The sequence below is a fragment of the Camelus ferus genome, chromosome 7 (assembly GCF_009834535.1).
Source record: "Camelus ferus isolate YT-003-E chromosome 7, BCGSAC_Cfer_1.0, whole genome shotgun sequence".
Lineage (NCBI taxonomy): Eukaryota > Metazoa > Chordata > Mammalia > Artiodactyla > Camelidae > Camelus > Camelus ferus.
This window is the reverse complement of record NC_045702.1, coordinates 67,517,808-67,543,031: the sequence shown is the minus strand read 5'-3', so window position 1 is coordinate 67,543,031 and position 25,224 is coordinate 67,517,808. Positions and strand designations below refer to the sequence as shown.

General features: G+C 34.3%; 1 long non-coding RNA gene across 1 annotated transcript; it reads right to left on the bottom strand.

The window, feature by feature from the left end:
• Nucleotides 1-283: 283 nt before the first annotated feature.
• Nucleotides 284-20,447, bottom strand: LOC116665004. The gene is made up of 4 exons (XR_004321581.1): nucleotides 20,436-20,447; nucleotides 18,725-18,735; nucleotides 5,742-5,746; nucleotides 284-445 (listed from the first exon to the last, which is right to left on the bottom strand). It is a non-coding gene; the product is annotated as an uncharacterized LOC116665004 (long non-coding RNA).
• Between the last annotated feature and the right edge of the window lie 4,777 nt (nucleotides 20,448-25,224).

The following is a 25,224-nucleotide window of genomic DNA, read 5'->3' as shown; positions in this document are numbered from 1 at the left end:
GCCCATTTTTTAATCAGTTTGTTTGCTTGCTTGTTTGTTTGTTTGTTTGTTTGATATTGAGTTCTTTAAGCTTTTTATATACTTTGAATGTTAACCCCTTATTGGACAAATCATTTGAAAATGTTTTTCTTCATTCAGTAGATGGTCTTTTCATTTTGTCTGTGGTTTCCTTTGCTGTGCAAAAGCTTTTAAGTTTAATTAGGTCCCATTTGTTTACTTATGCTTTTGTTTCCTTTGCCTGAGGAAACAGATCCAAAAAAAACTCTATAACTGATGTCAAAAATGTTCCACCTATGTTTTCTTCTACGAGTTTTATGGTTTACAGTCTTACATTTAGGTCTTTAATCCATTTTGAGTTTATTTTTGTATATAGTGTGAGAGAATGTTCTAATTTCATTCTTCTACATGTAGTTGTCCAATTTTTCAAGTACCACTTACTGAAGAACTGCTGTTATGAGTCTTTTGTAAGCAGCATACAGTTGGGTCTTGCTTTTTTATACAATCAGCCACCCTATGTCTTTCGACTGAAGCATTGGTTCATTGACATTTAAAGTGATTATTGACAGGTATGTACTTACTACTGTCTTCTTACTTGTTTTGGGTTTTTTTGTTGTTGTTGCTGTTGTTGTTGTTTTAGTTTTCATCTGTTCTTTCCTTCTTCTTTTAGCTTCTTCCCTTATGGGTTGATGATTTTATTTAGTGGTATACTTTTGTTCCTTAGTCTCTAGTTTTTGTATATCTATTGTAGATTTTTAGTTTGTGGTTACCTGGGTTTTCATATATGTTGACCTATAACTGTATTTACTTGTCTTAACCTAATCATTATTAAGTTCAACCACAGTCTAAAAAATGTATATTTTCATTCCTCTCCCACACATTTTATGTTTTTATGTCATATTTTTAATTTTCATGTCTGTCCCTTAACTGTTTATTGTAGTTATGTTGATTTTTCATTTTTTGTCTTCTAATCTTCTTAGTAGCTATTTAAGTGGTTGATACACAGCCTTTAGTATATATTTGCCTTTACTAGTGAGATTTTTCATTTCCTATAAATTCTTACTTGTAACATTTTCTTTTCCACTAAAGAAGACCCTTTAATGCTTTTTGTAAGGTCGGTTTTATATTGATGTATTCTTAGTTTTTGCCTGTCTTAAGAAGTTTTTACTTCTCCTTCAATTCTGAATGATAGATAATCTTGCTGGATAGAGTGTCCTAGGTTTTAGGTTTACCCCTTTCATCACTTTGAATGTATAATGCCACTCCCTTCTGGCCTGTGAATTTACTATAGAAAAGTCAGCTGATAGCCTTATAGGGGTTCCTTTGCATATGGTTCTTTGTTTTTACTCTTTCTGCCTTTACACTTCTCTCTTTATCCTTAACTTTTGCCATTTTAGTTATGATATGTCTTGGTGTGGATCTCTTTGGGTTCACCTTGTTTAGGATTTTCTGTGATTTCTGTACCTGGAAATCTCTTTCCTTCTTTGGCTTCATGAAGTTTTCAGCCATAGTTTCATCAAATGTGTTTTGATCCCTTTCTCTTCTTCCTTGTGGAACCCCTATAATCTGAATGTTAGTATGCTTTATTTTGTCTGTTTAAGCTGTCCTCATTTTTTAAAATTTGTTTTTCTTTTTGTTGTTCTGATTGAGCAATTTCCATTATTCTGTTTCCAGATCACGTATGCATTATTCTATATTAGTTAACCTCTTATTAATTCCTTCTAGTTTGTTTTTCATTTCATTTATTGTAGTCTTCTTCTCTGCCTGGTTCTTTTTCTATATTTTCTATTGCTTTTTAAAATTTTCACTTTGTTCATCTACTTTTTTCCCTAAGTTCAGTTAGCATTCTTATGACTAAAGCTTTGAATCCTTTTTCTGGTTATTTACCTCTTTCATTAGGGTTTTTTCATGATGTTTTTCTTTTCTTTTATTTGAAACAAATTCCTCTGTCTTCTTGTTTTGTTTAACTTTCTCTGTCACTATGAAATTAGGTGAAATGGTTCCCCGTCCCAGTCTTGAAGGGGTGTCCTTGTGTGGGAGTGTCCCTATGCAATCTATGTGTGCCCAGTGGCTTTGGTGGGAGAACTGCATCTGATGTGAGCAGGGGTCATATCTTTGCTTGAGGTGTGCTGCACTGTCATCCTGGTGGGAGGTAGACCTGGAGACCGAGGGCTAGAGCCAGAGCCAGGTGTGAGCTGAGGCATCTCCTGTGCTCAGTGGTAGTCACTGCTGCCCTATAGGGTTGTGTGGAGTCAGGGCCCAAGGTACCAGAGCTGAAGCCCTGAGGGTCAGGTCCAAGTTGGTTCCATTCCCTCTAAGTTTGTCATGCCCCCTGACAAAGGCACCTCCATGCAATGGATTACAGCGCCAGAGCAAGAGGGGCTGGAGAGTGTGCCAGGTGTGGGCCAGGCTGTGCACTGGGACAGTCCCAGCAAGCCAGTCAGAACCCCAGGGAGTTAAGTAGTTTCCAATCCATTGTCTCCATGTGTGTTGGCAACAGAAAATCTCATCCTGCTCAGAGGCAGATCTAGGTCCAAGCCAGCTCTATACCTGTCAAACACACACCCTCTTCTCAGCAATGGTACCTTGACCCCAAGGGAGGGTAGCACCAGAGCAAGGGGGACTGGAGTGGGCATCCACTGTGGGCTGGAGCATGTGCTAGGATGGTCCTGGCAAGTTGTTCAGAGCCTTCGGCAGTTTCAATTTGCTGCCTCTGCAGAGAGCTAGTAATGACTGAAAAAATGTCTGTTCAGATCCACTGCTCATTTTTAAATCAGATTATTGGATTTTTGCTGTTGAATTTTATGAATTCTTTCTATATTTTACATATTAACCCTTTAGTAGATATATGACTTGCAAATATTTTCTCCCATTAGGTAACTTGTATTTTTATTTTGTTGATGGTTTCTTTTACTGTGAAGAAGCTTTTTTATTTTGATGCAATCCCACTTTTTATTTTTGCTTGTGTTGCCTTTGCTTTTGGTGTCACATCCAAAACAAAACAAAACATCTCCAGGGCATATGTGAAGGATCTTACAGCGTATGTTTTTTCTAGGAGTTTTATGCTTTCAGTTCTCACATTCAAGTTTTCAATCCATTTTGAGTTATTTTTTGTGGATGTAAGATAGTGGTCTATTTTTCTTCTTTTGTCTGTGACTGTTCTGTTTTCCCAACACCATTTATTGAAGAGACTACCCTTTCCCCATTGTATTTTCTTGGCTCTTTTGTCATAAAATATTATTTATTTTATATTTATTTTAATATTCCTTTTTATTTATTTTTCCCCATTCTAAGCTTATATCATTGATTTCTAGCCTTTTATCTTAAAGCATCTAAAATTTTTTAAATTTTAGGATTTTTAAGTCCTCAAAGTGAGGGGGTAGCATAGTAAAAAACAAAGTAATAATAATGAGAGCAAACATTTTAAAAATACCTACTACATATTATAACCTATTCTAAGCATTTTACACAGAGTTCATCTGCAATCAGCCCTTTGAATAGGTGCTAATATTATCTCTTTTTTTCAGATGAAAACATTAATATCGAGGGATTCAGTAACTTGTCTAAGACACACAGGTTGTAAATGGCAGAACCTGAACTCAAACCCAGAAACTTTTTACAGCTGCCCCTTTGATGCTTCCTAATATATATTCTGTGTTTTTCTAGATGGTTCTAAAAAAATTACCAAGAGAATCTCTGGAGACCCATATGTTCACTCTTCCCAGGATAATAGTACACAATGGACAATTATCATGCTTGAGTTATTGGACTAGAACTAAATCTTTGTATCCCATATGATCTTGTCCTTATATGAAGGGACTTAATGTCATAAGATTACGGCCTATATAGTTAGTAAAGGTTTTGGGCAAAAAGAAAAAATAGAAATAAGTGGGGGATGGTAGGCAGGAGACCAATTTAAGGGAGGTTCTCTTTAGGCAATGTTGTTTGCCTAACCTTGATGAGAAATGAGGAATCGTGAATGTTTTAAGAGTCAGGGACAGAACTCAGCAGAAAGATATGGTCCCTGGCTCTGACGTCATAAATATGCAAGCCTAACTTCAAAAGAATCAATTACCATTTTTCTCCTCTACTAAAATTCTTGCTGCCTTGAATGAATATCCTGATTGTATGTGGAACTGCCAACATTCTCCTCTTCTTATGAAGCCAGGAGAAACTAACTACTGTGAGCAGTTATCCCTAAAAGGCTGTGTGTGTGTGTGTGTGTGTGTGTGTGTGTGTGTGTGTGTTTTAGTAAGAAATTAACAATTGTCCTTATTTCAACTGGAGCCCACTTTAATTCAACCTGGGGCTCACTTAAACCTGAGCCCCCAGAATTTGGTAGGTATAACTATTCACTGTTAATATTTCTGATTCTCTTTCTGAACAAATGATGATCAAACTTTTCAATATGCCAGGTATTTGTAAATCAATTGCTTTAGGCAATAAAAAATGTGACTTTTAGATGCATTATTTTATATAATAACCCTAAGATGTAGATAATAGTATTATCCCCATTTTATAGATTTAAAAAAAAACCCTGAAGTTAAAAAGCTGCCTTAAAACATCGCACAACTACTGAATTTAAAAGTCCGTTTAAATTTATGCTTGAATTTGGAGATCAAGATCAAGATGTTAGCAATAATTTTGTGCATGGTTAGTGTAGTATCTCGAGATATATATTTGAATCACTTGTGGATCCTAAATGGAGAATTCTCTATAATAGGAACTGCTTTCTAACTTCTCAGTCGTTGTGATAGTGATCTGCCTTGATTGGTTTTGTTTGATTTCTGAACCCAGATTCTCTACCAGTGTAGTTTACCCATTTTAGATAATCTCTACCCAAAGTCTAGTCGTGACTCATATTGAGGCAGTAGAAAAAGAGTAACTGCTGCTAGATGAGTTTGTTCAACACAAAAGCAGTTATGACATTAATTGATACTGACTGCCAGAATGAGGCTTCTTTACTTAAAAAAAAAATAAACTCTAAATTCATTTTTTTATTCTTTATTTCAATATTATTTTCCTATTTACTAATTTAGTTACTGACTTACTGAGTCATATACATTCTAGTGAATAATCATAACAACGTTTTGGAGCCTGGTGAGCTAAAAGTAGATGTATTCATAAACAGTACTGTTGTTACTACCAATGCTTAGTAGCCCATTGAAGTCAGGCTCATTACTAAATAGACATAAATACAAGGGCCTGTATTTTATCCTTTAAAATAAAGTAGTATTCAAATTTCTTCTTTTCAATCTGTAAATGATTATGAATATGATGCTCTTGAAAGTTAAATTTTAAATAACAATCTACTCTTAAAATACACTTATTAAATAATTTAAAAAATAACACCCACTTATAAAATAACCCACAATTATAATGACTTTTTAAATAACTCCCTTTGAAGTAGAAGGAACCAAATATATAAAGAGCCTGTTAGCCTCTGAAGGCACACACTTCACAGACTTCAGAAGGAAAATGTGAACTACATTTCTGGTATCCACAGAAATTTGATGTCTAGAATATATGATTAAGGAAGATATTGTTCTTATAATTATCCAATGGAAATCTTGTTATTGTATTTTTCTGGTTATTTTATGTTTTGATTATTTACTAATAGTTACAATGATTGAAATTTTAATATTTTCCCTAAACTTGAAGGAGACAATTAACTCAATATTTTCTAAATGAAAAATGGAAACTAAGACTTTCCTTGAAAAATGCCACCTGTGCTAACCTCTGACACTGCCTTTTATAAAATCCTAACAAAAGCACATTAAGATACTGAAAAATCTGCCAGAATCTGGGAACAAATCCTACTAACAAAAATGCCAGAAGACCTAGACATTGAACCAAATTAATAAAACCAATGATCTACTATTGCTACTTACCCTAGGTTTGAAGAATATCGACAGATATTTTTATATTATCTTACATGTTTGAGTCTCATTCCTTCTGCATTCATGAGAAGATGAGTGCAAATGTAAAATTTCATATTAGATTAAATTCTTAAGTCCTTCATGAAAAATTATGTAGTCCAAGTGAATTTATGATTCCAAAGTTATTTTTGGTCCTTTGTTCCCCCTTATATAGATTGTGTTGTGGTTCTAAATGCTGTCTGTGTCCTAGAGGATGGCAATTCTAGCGTGAAACTCAATTACACAAAATGAAAGCCAGTTGCTTACTAGATACTGGGCTGAGAGCTATACTTTTTTAAGGGAAAACTTAAACTTAAAATTTAAGCTCCAGAACTGAGGAGTTTTCCAGGGTGTGGAACTTTCAGTGCTAAAACTAGGCCAGAAAAACAGTAAGTTTTGTCACCCTAACTGTGACCTTGTTTTTATCTCTTAATGTGAGAAGGAGCTTCAAACATTTAAGTGAACAAAATATAAGTAATCTGCTCAACTGTTCATTCAATTGACAAATACAATTTGGAGTATCCCTACTCCAAAAAAAAGTAGGTATTGAAAGGGAGAAAAAGGCTTAAAAAGCACATGACTTATGATAAGATACCATAGAAAAGGGAAGAAGCAACATCATGTTGACATATAGGATTTCTGAAGAAATAGACAAAAGGAATACATGCTAGAAGGTTTTTACTGGGCACATAAAAAAAAGGTAGGAATCTGGATTCATATTAAACATGATTATAAGTAATTGAAGATCTACAATATAGCATAGGGAACTATATTCAATATCTTGTAGTAACCTATAATGAAAAAGAATATGAAAATGAATATATGTATGTCCATGTATGACTGAAATATTATGCTGTGCACCAGAAGTTGACACAACATTATAAACTGACAATAGTTCAAAAAAAAAAAAAAGTCATTGAAGAAACAATGGTATCAGAATAAGACAAGATGACTTGAAGAAACCATCATGTGGGTCGTAAAGACTATACATTGAAATCAAAAGAAGTGAAAATAGGTGTTTCAAGAAGAATGAAATAGCTCTAGCAAATTAAAACATAAAACAACATTGGCAGTAGGAAAGAGGAGCATACACAAAACGGGAAACGAAATCAGTAATGTAAAGGGAAAACGAAATTTCCCAAAATGTAGAATAAAAAAATCCCACAATTGCAAAAGATGAAAGAGAATGTGACAGGCATGGAAGAAAATGGGCTGAAATCCAGTCCTAGAATTTTGTCATTATAGAGTAGGGAACAAGATATGGGAACTTGAACAATAGTCAAAGAAATGTTTTTAGAAACTTTTCTGATCTGAAACACACCTTAGTATATAGAATGATGCATTCATTTGATTCAAAGGGAAAAAAATCATTCTTGTATGCATCTTGGAAAATTATTGGATTAAAATTTTTATTATGAAAATGTTTAAATATACAGACAAAATTGCAAGAATGATAAAATGAAGCCTGTATACATTTTATCTAGAGTCCACAATTGTTATCATTTTGCCATAATTATTTTTTATATGTACAAGAGTGTTTGCATGTGTGTTTATGTGCCCTTATATTCTACACAAGAATTCAGTTGGAAAAATATTTTATTACAAAAGAAAAAAAACAGTTGGCTTCAGAAATCTCCCTTGTGAATCAAATTGCTGGAAGAAAAGAGAACAATGTGTACAGTGTTTTGAGAGCAAAAAGATGTGATCCAATTATTTTATGCCAAATGAGTGATTTTTAATGAATGCAGTGATGGGAAAGACATTCTTATGTAATTAATAGATTAGAAAATAAATCCTCTGTGTGCCCTTTGTAAAAAACAATAATTATAAAACAAAATTTGTTTAAAAGTATGTTAGCATACATTTTTGTTTTGAGAGTTAAATGATACTAAAAACTTAAGAATTAAACTTAGATGAAAAATAGACTGAGATAAGCATGGAAATCAATCACATATATGGTTAATGCTGATATAAATCTATCAAAATTTTTCTTTAAAGAGATGTAGTTCCCAAAAATAGTTACTGTATTTTGGAGGTAAAGATTGAGTATTAAAACCTATTAGCAAAGAGATTAAGTAGAAAGTTTGAGAGAGTTCAGCATGCTGTACTGTTATGCTATGAAGAAGAATAAGAAGTTGCAACTTAATGAACCTTCATATAATGAAATGTAAAACTTGAGGAAATCATAGAAAGTCACTAAAAAAAAAACAACAAAAACTTTTAAATGTAACTGAAAGCACAAAATAATCAAATGTGAATCTTTAGGTATTGAGTCACCATTAAAAAGAGAAGATTACTAGGTGATTTTACCAAAATTGTTAACCACTTTATATGCTCATAATTAACTGTTAGAAAATATAATGAAAAAAATAGGTTCCATTCTTAACAGAAACTAACACAAAATTACTAAAGGAAAGACTCCAGTTATAATATGGTCTAATACATACACGCAGTCTTCTAGAAATGTAATTAGTGCGAGGAAGAAAGAGTCGTGAAAGAGCTTATAATTTAATTAGAAAACAGAGACTGAAATGTGGTGAGTGGTATAAAAGGGAAAATACAGAGCCTTAAGTGAGCATATATTCTTCAACAATGAGAGGGATATACTTGGATAGTTGATGAAAGTCTCCTAGGCAGAGAGGACCAAACAGATAACAGCACAGAGGCAAGAAAGGGAAGGCAATGTGATGTACTGAAAACTACCAGTCTGGCTAGTGAGTGTGCTCACACTTTGTCATCAGGAATTAATTTATGAAATGTGGCATGTGTATGGCCCTCCAACTCTATAAATATTTTCCATTATCAAAATGATAAATGCTAAAAATATTTTAATGTAATTTTCTTGGTTTATACTCCTCTCTGAACAATGTTATTTGTGTCTTTAAAGTATTCATGTTTGATTTTATTGTGCATAACTTGAGCAGTGGATTACATTTTCATATTTTTTTTTTGCTGAATTGAAAAAAGACTTAAATATTATATCAAAAATTGCCACTGAATTTAGAAAGGAATTGTGCATGAACTCATTCTATGTCGATGAAATACTTGAATAACAATTACATTAAGAAACTCTACAAACTGTAGAAGAAAATCCAGTTACCCACAAAATATAGAATTATTTTGGCATCATTTATATTTGGCATCAGTTATTTTGGCAACATCTGTTACTTTGGATGAGACAAAGATTTCCTAAATATAACACAAAGAGGATAAATCTTAAGCTTTTAAAAACTGATAAGAATTTAATCAAAATTAATACATTTGTGGTTTGAAAAGCACCCAGGAAAGACAAAATGGCAAACCATTCACATTAACAAAATATTTACAAAACACTTAAATGAAAAAAGACATCCAGAATATAATTTATTCTTAAAATGATAGAAGAAGAAGACAAAAATACTGATTTAAAAAGGCAAAGCACTTGAATGGACACTTGAAAAATAAGAAATATTCACATGGCAAATAAGCACAAGAAAAATTCTTAGCATTATTCATTATCATAAGGATAATACAAATGATCATTTCAGATGCATTAGAATTGCTAGAATTACAGAAAAGATTGATAATACGAAGTGTGATGAAGATACGGGAGCCACTGAAAATTTTATGCAACACTGGTGGGCATACATTATGAGACTGCTATTTTGGAAGACTGTTTATTGGTTTCTTACAAAGTTAAGTATACCTGTATCATATAACCTGTAAATCTTTCTCCTAGCTATTTACCCAAGAGGAATGAAAATATATGTTCACACAAAGAATTGCTATTGAATGTTTATCACAACTTTGCTCCCAATCACCAAAAACTAAAAACGATGCAAATGGCCCTCAACTGGAGAATGGATAAGCAAGTTGTGGTTTACCCTACAGTGGAATAGTACTCAGGAAGACAAAGAATGAATTGCTATTAGACAACATAAGTAAATTTCAGGAGCATTATTTTACACACAAATGGCTACATTGTGTGCTCTATTTGTAAGAAATTCTTAAAAAAAGCAAAATTATAGTGATAATAAAGCAGATGAATATTTGCCTGGATCTGAGGACAGGGGAAGGAAATTGACTGAAAAGAGACATGAGAAAACTTTGTTGGGATGAAAGAAATGTTCTATATCATGATGTGGTTACTGTCTGTTGAATACATTTGTCAAAACTCACCCATCTATACTCTGAGTTCTCTGAATATCTTCACCATCATTACTCTAAACTCTTTCTTGGATAGATTGCCTATTTCTTCATCATTTATTTCTTCTGGAATTTTTTCTTGTGTCTTGGCCTGGAAGATATTTCTCTGCCACCTCATACTGTCTATCTTTCTATTTGTATTTTTAGATAGGTTAGTTAAGTTTCTCGACTTTGGAGAGGTGGCCCTCTGTGGGAGACATCCTATATGTCCCAGCAGTACACTCATCTCTTGTTACCCAAGGGCCAGGGTCCAGCCGGTCCCAGGGTAGAGTCTGGCCTGTGTTTGTGGATTCCATCCACAGGCTTTGGGATTGTTATTTTCTTATTCTGTTATCTGCCCTCTGGTGGATGAAGCTGGACTAGAGGCTTGTGTAGGTTTCCTGGCAGGAGGAGTTGGTACCTGCCCACTGCTGGGTGGAGCTGGGTCCTGGACTTTTGGTGGGTAGGGCCAGGCATAGGGGCATGTCTAGAGGTGTTAGTGGCTCAGGAAGTCTGCTGATGGGTGGGGCTGCGTTCCCACTCAGTATGTTGTTTGGCCTAAGGCTTCCGAGCCCTTAAGCCTACAGGCTGTTGGGTGGGGCTAGGTCTTGGTGCTAATGATCCAGTCAAAATGTCAGCCTCCAGGAAAACTCATGTAGATGGACACTTCCGGAATGTCCCGCCACCAGGCTTGTATGTCCCCTGGGTGAGCAGCAGTCATCCCCTACGACTCCAGGAGACCTTCTAAAACCAGCAGGGAGGTCTGGCCCAGTTTCCTATGAAATCACTGCCTCTGCCTTTGGACCTGGTACGCATGAGATTCTGTGTACGCTTCCCAAGAGAATGAAGTCTCTGTTTCCTCCAGTCCCATGGGGCTCCTGGAGTTTAGCCCCACTGGCCTTCAAAACCAGATGTCCTGGGATCTCCTCATCCTAATGCTGGAACCCTGGGCTGGGGAGCTGACGTGGGGCTCAGAACTCTCACTCCTGTGGGAGGATCTCTGCCACTTAATTACTTTTTAGCTTGTGGGTCACCCACCCCAGGGGTATGGGGTCCAGATATATTGTGAGCACGTCCCTCCTATCATCCTGCTGTGGTTCCCTCTTTATGTTTCCAGTTGAAGAAAGTCTTTTTTTAGCTAGATTCCAGTCTTTTTTTCCGATGGTGTTTAGTAGTCATGAGGAGAGGCAAGCTCATGATCCTACTACTCTGCCATGTTGGAATCTTGTCAAAACTCATGGAATCATACACTTAAAGTGGCAACTTTTATATGTAAATTATATCTTAATAAAGCTGATGAAATATACAATATTAATTTCATATTAAATTATTACTGTTCAATCATAAACATCTAACTGCTCCTTTTTCCCACACCTCTTCATTTGACTGTTTGGAATGGCCTATTTACATGTCACTTTCATCTTATTAAACTTTAGGTCTTCTTCAATTTCATTATCATTTTGCTGAGAAAGAAAAGAAGTTATCTGAGTATATAGTTATGTATCTTGGTTGCTGGTACCAAGTTAATAATTCATTTTAATGGAGATTGCAATTAATGAAGTCAGTTCAATTATTTCAATCAAGAAAGATAGTCTATGTAATACACTGTGTGAATCAAAATCATAAAATATTTTATTTGAAATGTAAATTCATTTTATTTGTAACCTCATAATGTTATCTAATTCATTTACAAACTATGAAAATGTGTTTAAAATATACAATCTTAAAACCGGAATTCAGAAACACAGTGAAACTTATTTTTCAAGCTGTTCTTTCTTTGCAGCTGTTTTCTATTGTTCTTTAACTCAATATACTTTTAGCCTTAGTCAATAGAGCTACCTTAAAAAATTAATAGGCTTTTCCAAAACTCCATCTTGAAACCATAGAAACCATGTTGTTTGGATCGACTTTTATTATTTCACATTTTATTCATATATTTTAAAAACCACAGATTAGGGGCATATTCCTCTTCCAGAGACATAACAGTTTGTGCAAATCCAGGGTTATTAATAGGCATTGCCACCAGTAGATGAGTCTTTAGAATATGAGCATAGCTCAAGTTTGCTTTAGAAACCACAAATCTGGGTTGGATTGAAAATAACGGAATCAGCCTGATGGGTTCTCTTAAGCTGGTCCAATTGCTTCATCTTCCGCAGAATTCAGAATTCCAGTAGTAATGTTAATCATGACCTAGACTTAGCTCCAGACTCTTTAGTCTATTGATTGAACATATTTTCACAGGATAACTACTTCAAATGCTCTAATTTACTTTATTTATAAGGAAATTGTAACTGAGAGAGGTTGAATGATTTGCCAGAGGGCATTAGGAGAGAGAGAAAAAGAGGGAAAGTGTGTGTTCAGAGCAAGAGAAGTGACAAATACTAAGTTTCCTGAATCCTCAGTTGGTGTTCTTTACATTTCACAATACTACTGATTAACACATGAGAGATCTGTGAGTGGGTCATGGCTAAAATATGCAACTAAATACCCAAGCGTGAATGCTGAAAACACGGAGCAAATTTTTCATGTTGTGTTTCTGTAAGACTGAAGTATCAGGCTTTCCATACTGGTAATGTTACAACATGTGTGAAATAAAAACTCATATGTGATAGAAAAATATAACTTATTAATGGAATGATTTTTTTATAACAAGATTTCATAATAGAAAAGAAATTGTTCCATTCCTTATGGGCTGTATTGCCTGAACCATATGTGATGGCTGTGAAAATACACAGTTAAGATTTCTTTCTGTGGCAAGCACAACTGACTGACAATCCCTCCTTCTGTCCCTCTGGCTCCCCCACTATCGTCATGCCAAATCCATACTCTTTCCAGGTAGCTCCCCACTAGTAACTGAACATGGCAAGGTACTAAAGCAGGCCCATTATGGTGAGACATGGAACTCTTCCAACAGTAGACTTAGCCTCATAATTTTCTACCATCCTATCCGCAGTAATAGGCTCTTTCAATACAATCCTTCTTAATCCTCTCTCTCCTTCCACAGGAGGCAGAGCAGCATCAGGGACTGTGTCTCCTCCATTACATTTATTTCATGTCTAACTCCATCTTGGCTTCTCTTCTTCAAGGCATGAACTGCCACACATTTGCACTTAATAGCTCTGACCTTGAATTTCTGTATTTATAAAATATAGAAAAACAATCTTAATTTTGATGAGTGGGTAGGATTTCACTTTGAATTCACAAAGAAAGCACTTTGAAAGCACTATTTAAATACATTGCACATATTTTTGTCTAAGACACATTATTTCCTGTATTAAAAAAAACAACCAAAAAGACACTATCAATAAACTATGAAATGCAATCCACTGTAAAATGTATCTTAATTCCAGAGATATAAACATGTGGGTTTCAGAATCAGTGAAACCCATCGCTGTTGTTACCATTATAAGTAAATGTTTCTCAATATAGGTTCCATGTAGCACTTCCTTCATTTCTCATAGCTACTTTTGTGATGAATAGCCTTTTTTGTCTTGAAGAATATACAGTAGTCAAAAATTCATTGCTTCCTTAGTTCCAAACATCTGCTTACACATCTGGTTGCACATGAGAAGAAACGTAACAGTTTAATTAGACATATATGTTACATCTAGTTTAGTGCGAATAACCTTGAGAAAAAAAAATAAAGCTCTGAAAGTATAATTGATAATTGGATTTTATGAAGTACTTATAAAATTTTCAGAGTAACTTTTTCTAATGCATTAACTGCCTTCCACTAGAATTCTAGGAGTAAATGAGTGATTTTATCATCTTTTGGTGGATGGGGAAATTGAAAGTAACTTCTTAAGGTTACACAGAAAAACAACCAAGGCCAGGTATATGGGATCCAAGATTTTGACCATTTGAGGGGGCTGCTTTATATTAGCTTTGCAAAAACTTCTTTCTAAAACGTAATTAGTTACAGAAAACTATGTTCAGACAACTTCAAGAATCTTGCCGGTAACATGGGCATTTTTATTCTTTTCAATTTTAAAGCTTTGAGGAAATTAAGAATGTTAGTTCAGGATAAGTTTTCCGAACTTTGAGTCTCTTGGCTTTTACTCATTTGTAAAATGTCATACTGATTATTTAAACTTAGTGGGTATATTTTTGACAGCTATGTTATGGCAACCCTCTTGGGAAAAACCTTTAGTAACATTAACAAGTTCTGGACAACCACTATGATGTTGAAACCTTGTATATAGTAAAATTGCCACCAGGAAGCATCTACTCAACTGACATATAGCTTATTAAAGTACATCATATGTGCAGGCTGGGGAAATGTTAGGTCTAGCAGACCCTAATTCCTCTTCTTATTAACAAGATTTTATTTTCTTTCATTTTTGTTTTTCCTTTCTGCCAATCATCTCAAGTATTGCATTGGAGAATTTTTCATAAGACTTTATAGAAAGTCTTATTTTTTAAAAAAAATTCCTCTATCCTCTCTGCTTTATCCTTTTCCCCCTCTTTACTTAACTTTCAGGAAATAGTCATCTGCACTTCTCTAGTTCATTTTTAGCTATGCGTAGAAACAGTTCTTCAGAAAATGGGTTCTGTTGCTGAGACTGGATAACAGTCCAACAGGATATGGCTGTCAGTCCTTCAGAGATTCTTTAGAAATATCTAATTTTCTTATGTATCTTCTCAATGCAATACTTTGAAAACTTTGCTGTTTAGGTTTATGAACAAATGATATTTTCTAATCATCGGTCTTGTTCCCAGATTTCCTGAGCTTTATATAGCTATTCTTCAATTAAAAAAAAAAAAAAGAAACACACACAAATTGAATACTTACTATGTTCACAATTTTGTGTGAAGTCTTTATTTCTAAACATTATTCCTGAGGTTTCTTGCTCATATTTCTACCAGTTTGCTGAAAATTTGCAAACTCAATATGTCACACATTCATTATTTTGGCTCCATATCTTTCTCCTATGTAACTTCTAAATTAGTGTTGCCATTTGCCGTACAGATGCCAGAAATTAGGGACTAAACTCTGACTCTTCCTTCACTAATCCTCCTATTTGTAATCAATTACATAAGAACTTCAAATTGTGCTTTGTTAATAGTCATTAGATTAAAACATTTTACTTCTGTATCTCTGCTTTCGTCCTGTGTCTTATTTTTTTTTCACCCAAACAGATATAAAAGGTTTTTACCTTATCTGTCAAACTACTTTCGTAATATTCTTCATTCTGCTACCAGATTAACTTTTAAGAAACACAAACTACGCCATGGTCCTGGCTCCCTTTAAAAATCTTTCAGTGCCTCATTTTGACCATATGATTTTTAAATTCATTTTTTATGATGTAGAGGATCTTGCTTAATGCTCCTATCCTGCCTATCGATTTGTGACTATCAAATCGTAAAGTACTGAAGAATGTTTCAGAACTGTATGTCTATATATATATATATATACACACACACCATATATATATGTATATATATATACACACACACACACACACACACCATTTTCTATGACTATTCTACTTGATGCCACAGTCTATGACTCAAATGGTCATTTGGTCTCTAATGGCAAGAATTGCTGTAAATGTTTGGAAGCACATGGGATATTGTCTGCCATCCTTGCCAACCTGCCATGATAAGACTTACTCACAGCCCTGTCTGTACTTTTTTTACCTTGCCTGTGTTTGTATAGTCGCATGTGTTATATTGTATTGCAATGATGTGCTTGCATTTCTCTCTTTCTCCCGCTTGAATATGAACTTCTTGACAGCAGAGGAAGTTCCTATGTTTCATTGTCTGTATGGAATCATGTAATCTAAATGAAAGGTGATGAAGTTTTCAGAATGAACTAGCGCATGCTGATTTGATGTGTGGGTGTGAGTAGGATCAAAGGCACTGAGACAGCTAAGTATATTAAATGTGTGGGAAACAGGTTGGAGACTTGGCTAGGAAGGCAACTATTACGAAGTCTTTTTAATTCTGATGTATGAAGTCTGATGTGAAAGTTTTGGTCTATGCCAGTGTGCCATGTTGCGTGGTTATTACTGAAAACGTAGTCAAAACATAGTCAACATAACTTCTCAGAATAACGCATGCCCCCATTTGGCAAGATGCCATCATACAGTGTCAGCGTGGCTCCCATGATGAACAGAGGTAGTAAGTCCCTACTAGGGGAAGAATAACCTCTCTTTTTCATCAACAGAGCTCCCCGTATTTTTATTGCATTTATGCTGTATTATGTGCATCTCTGCTGCAATTTTAAGCTTAGTCATTGCTGTGTGTGATAATGTCTTATGTATCAGAGAGACTTCTTTTTTAATTAGAAGCTTGGTTGTCTGGAAGTCACAAAAAAACCTCCCTACTTGAACTACTGCTCTTTCTCAGGGTAGGTGGCACTGGAGAATGGTTGGCTTCATGACTTGCTCCCTATAATGCTACCAGGCAGTAGCTCTTGCTCCCAGCATAGGGCAGTATGTTTTTCTCTTTGTGGGGTGAAGAGCTCCAGGCTTTGGCTTCTCCTAATGTCATTATAGAGGTGAATCACTGGTTACTGTTGCCAACACACTAGAAATGAAATGGGGCTCTTGGACCATTCATTCTTTAGGGGAAATTGCTTTTGACATGTACATTTTTAAGTCGCAAGCACTCTTTCATAAACACTTCCATCCTGCATTCTAGAATGCCACTGTTCATGTTCCAGGATGTCAGAGACTCACTGGAATCCTTTAGCTGTGGGATGATGAATCTCTTAGAGGTGTGCAGTGCTAGGGAGACATGGTGGGTGGGAGATCAATATAAGACTTCTGCTGTGGTTTGAAAGAAGTCATGTGGACTGGAATTAGGCTGCTAGCAATATCAGTATTTAACTGAAGCATTTAAATCCTTCACAGACAAGAGTTCTAAGGAGATAATTTGGGAGAAACTAATTTTCCTGGGTCTTCAGGCATAATGGAATCAATAGGAATTACTCCATAGCTTAGGATTTAAGTATTGTCATTTAAAAACTGGCTCCAGTAGCAATCAGCTAGATAAACAGGAAGCCAAAGTTCCTCTCTCTTTGCCAATATATGGGAGCCTTTGTATATCCACACCTTGAGGAGTTGGAGTGGAATCTCACAGTATTCTACTGAGCCATCTCCTTAGCCATTGCTCCCAAAGCATACACACCATGTTAGAGTGTTTGTGTTGGACTCAAGGTACAGGTAGTTAGCCTCAAAATGTGTGCTTCAGAATGGGCTTTCCCATTGACAAACTAAATCTACATCCAGACTTTTGATTCCATCACAGTGAGTTCCCTCTTCTTTGGAAGGGTGGTCCTTAACATCCTCTTCTTTTCCTACCAGCAGATATTAGTTGGGGATATATAAATCCATTAAAGACGTGAACCTTTGATACTCTTCTTGGAATATTCTTGATCATTCATATCTCTCCTTACCTCCAACCCAGAAGCATTTGTGTTTGCCTAATAATGGATATGGGAACGTTGTTGGTCATCTCAAATGTTCTGGTACATTTTTTTCATGGGACAATAAGTATAGTTTAATTTACATGTATATAACTAGGAGGGATAATTCTAGTGATCTTTACTAAATAAATATCCACTAAAAGTGGCATGCTTTTTAAATATAGAAGAGGGATCTCTAAAATGTACAGTGTCAGGACAAGGAGTAGAAATCTTTCTAGTTATTTTAAACCCTCCCCTCACTGAAAAAAAAAAAAAAAGAGAGAGAGAGTGAGTGATTGTAGAGAATTCTGTCTTCCCTTAAACACCATCATGGCATGACTGGAAATGCTAGGGTCAGAGGACTGACACTGCACTAGTCAATAATTGTAATCTAGGGCTCAGCAAGCTCCTATTACTAACATCTAGGCTACTCCAACAGTCTGTGGGCAGCAGGTTACCAGACCCTGGAATGCTGGGTCTACCAGTATAACTGCTACTAAACACTAACATCTCCAAGGACACTACTGCAAACAAAAATATCTCACCTCTGTCTTCTAAAACTAATCTGAGTTTATCAATTACTAGAACCAAAGACACATCCATAGCTTTGGTGTTAAGGAACTATGGAAAATTACATTTTGAGTTTCCCAACCTTCTTAGTTGCAAGAAAGTGTAAGAAAGTTGTTTTTTTTTTAAGTTTTTCAGCCACTGTAGTGAAAAAGGGCACCACTATGTGGAGTGCTGACTGAGTACATTCAGCACAGGCAGATAAACTATACCGAAATGAAAAGGATCAAGTATAAGAATGTTGAGAGTTGTAAAGGGTTATTTTAAATTGAAGAAAGTGCATCCTATTTAAAAAAGAACTCAGATTTTTAAAAATACTAAAAATGTACACATTTATATAAAAGCTTCCATTTTTAAGTGTATATTGAATGATATTTTAAAAATAAATCATTAGGTCTGGCTGAGGGGCTCCTGTTTTCTTTCCTATGATTGAGATATATCTGTAAGGTCATCTGCAACAGGTAGAACAAGCACTTATGACTGTTTTTGTTATCGTGATTAAAAAATTTTGTTTGAGGCATGTTTATTGCTGATGAGGTTATAAATGGAAATATATATCTTTTTTCCTCATCTTGCTCTATTTAACAGTGTGTATTTTTACTTTCAAAATTATTGTGTATTTTCAGTGCTTGCCTTGTCATAAAGTGTAAAGAAAAATTGATTAAACCTTTTCTCAACCTGATTTTTTTCTTAATTACAAATATATGTCATATAATGTAATTAGTTGTATTCATGTAAAGAGCAGTGTCTGAAAACTAAGACCTAGTGAAATAGCACCACAACAATAGTCTCAGAAGATTTGCTCTAGACTATTGTAAACTGTTGGACCTGACTAAATAAATGAATAAACAAGATAATCTTTCTTCTGTTCTTGTGATACCTGAACAGGCTGTGGAGATTGTCAGGTGATGGCATGGTGGCTGTGTCACAGATTTTGAGCAAAAACATGGCTCATGCCATGAACGTAATTAGAACCAGTGACCAAATAGCACGTGTTTTGAAAGGATATTTTATTGCATAATTTCTGAACCATCCACTCCTCTAAGGATTTTACTAATTGGATTTATATGTTTCTGACTGTACTTTTAAAAATGCATTTTTTAATAATGACAAATGTGATATCAATCAATTTCTCTGGAACAGATCAAGTTTTTCAGTCGTGCTGGAACACCTGAAATTTTTAGTTTTATACTGGGGTTTGGATCTTGAGCCAAACACAGCCTTTTTGGCAATCATCTCTACTCATCTCACCTACAAAGATTTGAAACAGATATTAGATATTGGATATTTTACCAGAAAATATATGCTGACTTTGCCTTTTCTGATGTGACATTGAATCTACCCTTTCTTTCACTTAGTGCAATAAAAGATAAGTGAAGATTTTAAATAAGCAAAAGAAATTTATAGTAACTCAATATCAATGACTGTAGAATCATTAAATATTTGAAAAGAACTCAAGAATTATGCACGTCAATTTATCTGTCTATTCATGTATATATTCTTCAGTATATCCCACTGTGGGCAAAATCTGGATCCTTATGTGGGCAAGGTCTTCCAGAAGTGCTCAATCACTGCATAGTTTAAAATCCAAACTGGGATGCTTTTGAGAATGAAATGAAAACTCACTTTCTGATTATACCAGAATAACAGGCATGAACTGGATCTTCCCAGCAAACCTGGTTGTAAGCGTTTCTACATATCGTCCATGTGAGAATAATGAAAGGTCCATACTTCCCTCCAAGCAGAACTCACAATAATCCTATTTGTACCCAATATCATAGAGGTTTCTTTTTTGTGTACTTTACTTAAATAGATTTTTCAACTGCCAAAAAAAAGAAAATACCACCAGGGAAGTTGACATGCTTTTTGTTTGTTGTGCTGAAATATCAATAAGGTCATCAGCCCCTATCCTGAGAACACTTCTTAAGAGAATATCTAAAAGTTGAGTAAACAAGAGAGGCAAACATACAGAGAAGGGGCTAGTGAACTAAAAACAAATTTTATTTCTTCAGTATATCTGAATTTACAGTATCTGAGAACTCTGACAACTAAAATGCAAATCGAAATTACAGGTCTTTCAAAGGACCGGGAAACAAAATGTGGTTGGATTGAGTCAAATTTATTACCACTACCAGAAATGAAAGTCCATATATTTCTAATGATGTATCAAAAAAGTCAGCTTCACATACCTAAGATGACATCGTGATGCTACTGATTGTATATTTATGTTAGGTCTCACTTTTTATTGGCAAATTGGCCAGTATCATCATGAGTCATAGCAACTCTCATATGACAACAAAGTAGAATATTCTGTTTTGAACAGGTTGAATTAAGTTAAAAGCCTAGAGATATTTCAGCGCTTAACACTAATATAAAACTGTATACTTTTGTGAGGAACAAGGTCATGTTTCCATACTGCTCAAAGAAGCCAAATGGTAATGCAGTCCATCTGGATTTCTTGAAAGTCTTCAAGTGTAAACTCCGAGGCATTTTACTGATAGAAAATGGACTGCAGGGTGTTAGTTAAAATGGAGTTAAACGTACATAAAGCCTTTTTAATCCTATATTTATAGTACCCAAACATACAGTGACATGCACAGTATTTCAGCTGTTCACAGAACCTTCTGTTAATGGGTTTCTAAATGATTAGTTACAAAAGCAGATCCCATAATTGATTTATAATTATTCTCCCAAGGGTACAATGTTTTTGAATATTAACATAAACCTCTTATCAAAGCAATTACTACATTAGTTTTCATAACTCTGTTAAATGTAGCCAATGTAGTTAAATATATGAGGAGAATATTAAGACAAAAATTTCCTATCTGAAACATGATAGATGGCATTATAAACAAACCTAAGAAGCCTCCAGGTATTAAGTCTTTATTTCCTGAAAAAAGTGAATATTTTTTACTAATGAAACGAAAGTTTGTAAAATTATGTTTTGATAAAGGAGGACTGCTACCAACTGCAATGTTTAAATATTTACTGTTCTCTTGGGGCTCTTGCTAATTAGATGCTATTAGTGTCTAGAATAAGGCAAATTGCGTATCACTACTTTAAAGTATTTTAGTATTATATGTAAGAAAAATATTATATCCAATCTATTTATTACATCTCTGTATCTATTGTCTACCTATCTATTGTCTATCTGAAACCTTACTTGTTCCTCATAAAGAGAAATATTTTTCCACATATAATTTGTTCAAATTATCCTTAAAATAAGCAGCATTATTGGCCTATAAATAGTATCCATTTTTGTTCCACACTAAAAATTTAGCTAATATAATGACATTGTGAAGTATTTTCTGAACCCCTATTATGTATTCTTTATCTTGGCCAAGTAGAGTCAGTTTCCTCTTTCCTTTGTACTCCCATCTGCTTTCTATGCACAGGCATGTAAAGAGTGTCCTGCATTTTTGCAGTCAGACTTGCTAACCTAATTTGACTCTAAACTCATTGAAAGCAGCATTTGTCTTGATTTTTCTTTCCTGATGCTCCTTAGCATGGTATAGTTCATACTAGATATGCAATAAAGCATTTTTTAAATTTTTAATTTTAAAAAAATTACCTTGAAATATGCAGAAAAATTGAAAAGATGATCCAGGAAGTTTCTTTACACCCTCCACTTGGCTTTCCCTAATGTTCACATAATATATACTGTGGTGCTTTGGTCAATACGAAACCACTAGCCTTGGTAATACTGTTACCAGGGCTATTTATTTGAATTTCACCACTTTTTCCTCAGATGTCTTTTTTCTGTTCCAGGATCTTATTCAAGATACCACATGACATTTAGTCACGTGTCCTAAATATCCTCATATCTGAAACAATTTCTCAGTCTTTTCTTGTTTTTCATGACCTTGACAAATAATTTTGCTTTAAATGAATGAATGAATGAATGAATGAATTACTCTATTGAAAACCAGCCAATCTGCCTTGGTGTTTGTCTACAGAGAGAGTTGTGTGGATGTAAAATATGTGCTTATTCTATGATTACATTTTAATTGTCTTCTCTTAAAAATTTCTGATGTATATTATGTAATGTAGCTCAAATATTGATATAAAGGAAAATTAAAATAGAGTTAATTTTTCTGATTATAAATTTCAAATGTGAAAATTATGTACAAAGATGAATGATCATAGACTTGTTTAAGGAATAACAATGAAGAACAAATAAACATATAATGCTGGTGAGACAAAAGCAGAATGGATTCCGGTTAAGAACACGTACTTTGGATTCAAGAATGCTTGATTTTGTTACTGACATGGCCATTTGCTTGCTCCATGGTCTTTGGTGAGTTACTTATCATTCTAAAACTTAATTTTGTCTTTAGTTAAATAAAGATAATAATGTTACTTACCTCATAGGTTTATTGTGAAGATAAAATGAATGTACTTTATTAAGATTAGCTCTTAATAAATATAATTAATGAACAACAAAAAAAAAACAGGAAAATGAGATTAAAAGGAATGATCCTTCAAGAATATAAAAAAGCCTTACTATCCCTGAACAAACTAGAAGAAATCTAATTAATAGATAACTAATGGAAAGTTATGTGTACTCTCCCAAGAGGAAACCCAAGACAATTAATTCACTTGTTATCTGCTGGCATTTTTATTTAATTTTTATCAGAAAACTGTATAGTTTTAGTCTTTTTCTATAAAGTTTAAGAGTTTCTTTATAAATTAATTTATCTCCATAATGAACTGTATTGTTAATGCAACACATGGTGATGGACATGCTCACATGTTTTAACAGTGTTCTCTGACACTGAGCACCTCAGTAAGAAATAGGCTTTTCTACAATCTCAACCCCTTCAGCAAATTTACCCCTTGTAGAAAAGTCATATGTTTTATGATTCATAAATAAAAAGCACACTATATTAGAGAGATTTTATGGAAGAAATGTCTTCAGAAAATAGAAAAGTAATTTTTAAAATTAGAAAACTAATTTTTCAAAAATGTTAAGGTAATTTAAAAAAAATCACACTGGCTGTTTAGATGAGTCTCATAGCCATTATTTCTGGCTATTTCTATTTTCAGCAAAAGTCAAGTCCCAGTTTCATGTAAAATTTTTCCATTGAATTTTTCTCTATTGAATTTGAAGATAATCTCAACATGTGTGTTTGATAAAAAGGACACAGTTGAACTGAGGATAGAAAAAGCAAGCTGAAAGAGTAATATTCTTGCATTTTTATACTGCCTATGTATTTTAAAACTTGAAAAAAAAATCTCATTTTGTTTTCTTCTAACCTGTGAAATAAGTCAGAGGAATAACCCTGAATTAAAGCTGTAGTACGAGGACTGAGCACAGGCTTATTAATTTATTGGTTTTGTTATCCACGGATTATTTTATTGGCAATATTAATTTATTGGTTTTGTTATCCAGGGATTTCCTGACAAAGCTGGTACTGAAATCTGGTTCTCTTGAGTCATGATCCTGTTCTTATTCCTTAGGCCATATAAAGAAATCTTTTAGCTGAGATGAATCATCTGGAATGGTAAAATTTCCCACTACTCAAAAACACACAGAGGTCTCATCAAAAGGCTTTTTCTCCTTCGTAGACAAAACGGGTTCTGAGAAACAAAAAGGTATACAAATTTGAAAATGAATGGCCCTTCAAATAGCAGTATTACCAGCAGAATGGGGAATTTAGTCATATCTTGCTTGGGAGCTTATGCAGAAAGATTAAACTGTTGCGTTTTAATTGTAGATTTTTTAAATTGCATAAATATTACAGGTTCCCCTCTAAAATCAATTAAGTAAGCAATCAATTAAGTGCTTCTTAAAACAACAACAAACTAATGTATACCCAGAATACTACTAAATGCCTTAAGACATACAAAAGAAACCTAGCTATTATCTTTCCTTCAAGAACATAGTAATCTACTTGGAGATATAAAACTAATACGTATGCAAAACTATTATTGAGTATAAAAAACTGACCTATCCAATAAAATAGTGTATTTATATGGCTGTTAATAGGTCCACACATAGCAATCAGGGAAGGCTTCTTGTTAGAAATTTGAAGTAAGTTGGGTCTTGAAAAGTCATCACGATTTAAAAAGGCAAGGAAGGATGGGAGGGTATTCTAAGCTAGGGGAAAGACTGCAAAGGATAATGATATGGGTGAAAATTGGGAAACAATGTTTAGGGATACGTTAAAAGGATCTTAGAATCTTAGATCTTGAAGGAACTTCAAACATCACACAGCTCAATCTCCTATTTTCTCAGTTTGGGATCCTAAGAATGAAGAAAACAGAGGTGATCTGCCAAAGACACACAGCTTGTTAATGATTCCATTGGTACATGAATCCGGGTCTCTTGATTTTCACAGTCCAGTGCTCTTTTAAATAAACAACAAGTTAACTTTTACTAGTTCACATTTAATTCAATATGAATGGAGCAATTAAAATTAAAGACAGGAAAGAGGAGATTGCCAAAGAGAGGACTTTAAAAATATGTTGTTGTAATTATTGTTAACCTATGAGAGTTCCATCGTGTTCACTTATCTTCCTGTTTCTGGCAAGAGATAATGTGTCCTTCTGAAATCTAATGTGGCCTCTTGCAGTTCTTTGGCATGAAATGACCTAAATACTGCCAGAAATATCATGAGTGAGACTGTACAGCAAAGTTTCCACCCCATTTTCAGTGTTAAGATTCAAACACAGTTTGGTTGAAGCTTCTGATGAGAGTTCCAGACTTGGGAGATGTAATTGCACATGTGTGAGATGGTGCTTGTGTCAGAAGAGCAGATGTGGGTTAAGATTTGATGTTGCAGATCTGATGTTTCCCTTTGCTTTGATGACTGAAATGTGTATTGGGGTATAAACTTAAAATCAGAAAATGCTTTATGCAGTAATACAATTCATAGAAGCTAATAGAAAGACAATAATTTTGATGATTAGACACCTTTGGATCTAATTCAAATTAAATAAATAACTCTAATGGAATAAACTAAACTAATTCAAGTTCAATAAAACTTTATGGGTTCAGTGCATATCCCTTAAGTGAGAATTGTCTTTGTGCCAGATGCCAGGTACTTTCTAGGTGACCATGATACATCGATGAACAAACAAGAGCCCTGCCTCATGAAATTTATTGGGTGGTGAAAATTTACATTCTAGTTCATCTTCTAAGTGCTAGATAAAGTGTGAAGTAGC